Here is a 6,035-nt window from a genome sequence, read left to right as displayed (position 1 = left end):
GATATATTTACAATATATGGCTCGAGACGGTCCTAGTGAGCGGATTGGCAAAATAGTCACGACGGGGATTTATACCTGGCTCGGGGAAGCCTAGGGTATTATCGGGAATTTAGAAAATATATCGGGGATTATTAGACATTGGGTAAATAGTTGGAAAGTATTTGGATGATGGGATTGATTGGTAGATATTAGGAACACTTGAGGAATTAGCGGGCATTGGGAGTAAAATGACAATTCTATCCCTAGGAGCTAATTGAGGATTATTAAACTTTGGAGGGACAATATGGTCTATTCCTTAGGTGATATATTTAGAATTTGTTAGAGCAAAATAGAAGGTGGTAGATTAACTCAAAGGAAGGAATAAAAAGGCTCTCAACTCACTCTCTCTCATCTCTCACGTTCTTCTCTCTCTCTCTCTCTCTCCCTTGAGGGAATTTGAAGCTAAGGAACAAAGGAGCCTAGGCTAGTCTTTTGGGCTGGTGATCTTTGAAGGAATTGGAGAGGAATCAAGCTGTAATTGGAGCTGGAAAAAAGATGAAAAATTCAAGGAATGGAGCTGAGTTGGTGTGAGGTTTCTGCTGGGAAGTTGGGCCACAGTTTCATGTAAGAGCCTTGCTTTAATCTTTGTGTTTGCTGAGTAGTTTAGGTTGAATTTTGAGTTCTTGATTAAGGATTGAGTGATGAATTTGGCTGAGTTTGTGAGGTGATATTAGATGATGAATTGGGGTAATGACTTTGATTTTGTTGCAAAGGTTTTGTGGATTAAAAATGGGTGTTATGGTCCTGAATTCGTAACTGATTTGGGGTTGAATTTAAGAGAATTATTGGGAAAATTCTAGGTTGGTTATGGTATGCTTGGCTGGGAAAATGGAGTGAAAACCCAGATCTTCTGGGTTCGAAGGGGCGCATCGCGACCCAGCCTGGGGGGCACTGCGTTGTGTGTGGCCCTTCAGACCTGGGTTGCTCTCTCACTTGGGGGCACGCTGCGACTTACTAGGCCAAGTCGCGGCCCGCCTCCCCTTTTGGCTGGGGTGCTTGCTCTCTGACATGGGGGGCAAGTCGCGAACCACTAAGCTAACTCACGACCTGCTTGTGGAGTTTAGCCTTAGAATTGTTTCAAGATTTGGTAGGGCTCGGGGATTGGAATCTAGGCTCTTGGGACAATTTCTACTACACGGTTTAGTAGAAATGGAGGTCCCAGAGGCTAGATTCTGTCTTATACTTATTTTATTTGAATTGGTAGTTGATGGACACCATTGGACCTTGTGACTAGGTTTATCACCAAGGCTCGGGGCTAAGGATCGTGCTCGGAACCATTTCGCTCTCTCCGCTCGGAAATTAAAGGTAAGAAAACATCACCCTTGTGTTGGGGTTAAGGTTCCCTATATTTGAATACAGATATTGTATAATTATGATATGCCATGTGAGCATGAAATAAATGGCCTAAGAGTGCCGAGGCTTATATTTGCGCATAGGATGCGGCTCGACCACTGAGAGCTGAGGTCAGCTAAATAATCATTGAGCTCGGCCTAAGCGAGCTTAAATAGAGGGTACCCTAAGTATTGTATGATGGTTATGATAAGCTTACTGTTGTTAATATGATGTTTATGGTTTATTGAATAGTGGGATAAATGGCTTGTGATTCGTTGATTTCCATCATTGATTATGTGTCTGTCTAAACGTGCTGAATACCTGGTTAACTGCCTCATGGATCATTTGATTGTCTGTATTTTTTATGGTATGCTATATGGTTTTCTTGCTGGGCCTTGGCTTAGGGGTGCTACATGGTGCAGGTAAAGGCAAGGGTAAGGTGGACCAATCCTAAGTTGGAGAGCTCTAGGGGAGGGATGTACATAGTCAGCTTCTCGTCCGCCACGACCGAGGAATATTATAGAGACAGGAAAACCTAAAATTCGTATTTTTCCATTAGAGTGGCATTTGCTTGTATTTAACTTTTAAAAGTTGTAAATTTGTCCTTTAAACCCTGATTTTGGGGTCCCATGTACTATATGTTTATTTAATGAAAAATTATCCATTTATGACCAAAATCTTTTAAGCCTAGCTCTATTATGATTTTAAGGTCACATTTTTTTAACTAAACAACTTGATTAGCAAGTCTTGCATGATTATAAACACACAGTGTGACGGTCTTGGTTATCCAGGGCATTACATGTATAGACTGAAAAGGTGATTGATAGACTGAACATGGGTTTTCTACACGGGGCGTTGAGTTGACAGTAATGCCAGATATCCATGGTTAGGGTGAGGTGACGACACTTTTGGAAAAGTAATGTGTACGCTAGCATGAAAGTTAAAGCGTTTTGTCACCCATAGGGGGTTGACTATGAGACAAAGGAACTAGGGGGAAGTAGTGAAGGACCCACATTCAAACCCTTTATTACTGAGAGAGAACTAACGTTGAGGCTGACACCTTGAGTTAGAAAGGACTGTGCCAGTGGTATGATTTGTAATGGATTACAGTAAACTAGGTGAGGTAACGACCGAGACTGGTATAGAATCTGTGATTGATAATTGGTAGGCATACCTCTATGAACAATGAAATAAAAGAAGAAGATCTTTTAAGAATGGTTAAGAATCCTACTATTTTAGCATTGGTAGGTTAAGATATAAGGGTCGAATGTGTTATCCGATTGATGTCGGCGTTAAGGTAGAGATTCTGGAAGATTCTTATACTACCCCTTATGATTGTTGTATCTAGGAATTTTAATGGGTGTTAAGACCTAAAATTTGTATGCCGGGAGGCGCCTAATCTTTTAATAAGTGAGAAATGATAGTCAGACGCCATAAAGGCTATTATGACTCTAGGGTATCCTGGAGTGAGTGTGGAGGGATATAAGTATGAACCATAAGGGAGGATCACCTATGATTGCAAGAGTGATGAGTGAATACTAGAGGTTATGACTTGACATATTAGGATAACACACTTTGGTTTGTGTGAATGAGATATCCTTAGAATGAGTATGTGTGATGGGAGACTGTACATCTCTGTGGGACACCGAAGTCGATAGTGTCGAAGTGAGACCCTTTATTTCCCAAGTTTTGAAAAGGGGCATAGAGAGCGATGAGTGTGAGATTGGGGTTTGGAATTATTGGTTACCTTCAGACAGACTAATAACCTGAAGGAACAACTTAGACTTTAAGAATTTTACCTTGAATGTGTAAGTTTGTAGGACATCAAGGCAAATACGGTCCTCTGATTGGATTTTCATGGTGATGAATACCGGTCGACTTCTAATGTGAGTTTGAATAAGATATTGTGGGAAAGGGAATGCGAAGTATTCATTCCGGCAAATGAATGGAGGGACATGAAGTATTCTTGTTCATATTCAGTTTGGAGGACCAATGAAGTTATTAAGGATTGTTAGGGCAGGAGTGTCTGCTTATTTGAAAGGACATAAGAGTTCACAAATTTATAAATGGTAACGTGGAGTTCTAGGATTGTAGACTTTGTACTTCTCCGAGTATTGTGGACCAAAAAGGATAAGATAGTTTGGGATTGAAAAAGGAGTTTTAACTCTAGATTTTATAGACTTGTGAGATTCTGACAAGGATTAGGTCAGGGGCCTACATATTAGCCTTACCCCAGTATGGGTAGAGGCTCATAAGGTGTTAATGGTGCTAATTTCAAGGAAAGATGTGTTGAGTACTGTAACGCCTTGGTTACCCCAAAACAGTTACTGTGAACCGAAAATTTAACTCACTACCCGAGTCATTTGGTTAAAAACGTGCTTCTAAGTATTATTAACAGGCTAAGGTAGAAAACCCAATGAAAATTAAAGGATATATCTTATTTAGAACATAAAACTGTTCATGGGCCCATAAAAACATTTACAAGTTATTTATAACTCAAAATCGTCATTACTGTTTAAAATTTACAAACCCGCCGACCTAAGCGGAAAAAATAGGGTAAACCCCCTAGTTCCTCTGAGAACTCCTTGGCTGTGGTGGTCAAGTGGCTGCATATGTACACATCACCACCTAAGCTCTCCACTCAAGGTTGGGTGAGCTTTTCTTTCCCTTTACCTGCACCACAGAGCACCCATGAGCCAAAACCCAGCAAGAAAACACAATATAGCATGAATATAATATCAACAATGATCATAATAATCATTCAGGACTTTCAGTCCAAAACAGATGGGTGACTGCCGCAAAAGTCACTAAGGTGGGTTCTGTTCCCTCTAGCCATGTGACGATAGGGTCACCGGGGCTTTACAAATAAGTGAACCTTTCACTAGCTTAAACAGGATAGCTGAATGATGACTAGTCATCAACATAACCTACCTCATGACCATAGAGTCATAACCATGGGGTTTTGCTCCTTTGCCATGTGACAAGCTGTCACTTAGGCCTTTGGCCCTGGCATGAGTAACTAGTCTTAGACTAGTCAAGCGCTTATAAGTTTCATCGACCTTAGGGTCAGTCTAGCATTAACACCCCTAGAGTCATTCAACGCTGGTATCGATTATCGGCCCTGCGTTCAGGACGCTTATGCCATTTCTGACTCTCAGGTCAGTAATACGCGACCAGTGCCGTCCCTGACTAATTAGTGCCATGCACAAGCAAGCAAGGTCTGCTAAGATTTTAATATGCAATCAATGTACACATTTACTAATCAACATCACTCAAAACAATCATGCATGTCATATACACAAGGTGCAATTTTCTTACCTCTGATTCGAGCGAGAATGAATACAGGAACGACCCTTGAGAACGATCTGACTTTTAAGCCTTTAGCGGTCACCTAGTCATAACCAAATATGGGATACCATCAATAAAATGAACAAAAAGGGTTCCCAAACCAAGATCTAACCTACAAGACATCAATCCCCACTAATCCGGGTAGTAGGAGCAATCCCGAGGCCTAAAACCAAGTTCCCAAGGTCAAAACACACAAACAGGCACAAAATCACCCAAGAGCCGCGGCCCTAGCACCTTGAGCCACGGACCCCAACCACACTAGGAGCAAGGGCCGCGGGGCCCAACAAGACCAAAAGTGCTCCACCTGCTTCTTCGAGCTAGGGCCGTGGCGCCCAAGAACAGGGCCGCGACCCCCAACCCAGAACCAGCCAAAACTCGATCTCCTTCATCCCAAACCTCCCAAAAACATACCTAAACACTTCAAAATCCAAAAATCAAAGTTCTCAAACTTTCCAATGGTCCAAAATTATCAAAACCCGAGGCTCAAACGAACCAAAAACTCAACGATTCACAAAATCCAATTCGAAGCTTAGAAACTCTAAAAACTCAAAACTCAAAACTTAGATTACCTTTAATTGGGTTATTTCTCGTCAAATCCTTTGGTCAAGAAGCTTCTATTATTTCCTAGGATCGCTATGCCTCGATCCACGCTTGATTCCGACTCCTAGAACTTGAGATTTCTTCAAAAATGCCTCGAACGGTAAAATAAACTAACGGGAAGAGAATCAGAGGTTTTCTAACGTACGGTTGTATCTGACAAGCTACTTCAAGCTTAAGTAACCTCCAATAAAACCTAGTGCTCGGGGTCCCGAAAACACTCCCGGGGGCATTATAGTCAAAACTCCCAGAATTTCCTCCTGATCTCAATAACTCCCAACTTATCATCAAATAAACATTCTCATTACTCAATATCCCAATAAAAGACCCCATTATGAAAAAACCGCTAATTCACAATATAAGACCGTCTCATGCCGAATAGCTCGAATATATCTCCATAATAATGGGATCTCATCCATAACTCACAATATGGACCAAAATATACAAATATGCCTTCAACGGGCCAAATTACCGAAACATCATAATAATCAAATGTGGACCCATATGCATGCATATAACATCATATTATATTATAATTCACATAAACATGCACATAATCATTTAATAGCATAATTAAATAGTTATGGCCCTCCCGGCCTACTAATCCAGCCATTAAACTGCATTAGGGATTTCAGGGCATTACAAGTACTACCCTAGATTGGGTGAAGAGACTCGAGAATTGTAGTGGGATTTATTGTGTAAGGCAAAGGCACTTGAAT

This window comes from Humulus lupulus, chromosome 8 (genome assembly GCF_963169125.1).
Source record: "Humulus lupulus chromosome 8, drHumLupu1.1, whole genome shotgun sequence".
Taxonomy (NCBI): Eukaryota; Viridiplantae; Streptophyta; class Magnoliopsida; order Rosales; family Cannabaceae; genus Humulus; species Humulus lupulus.
Note: the sequence above shows the minus strand (reverse complement) of the source record.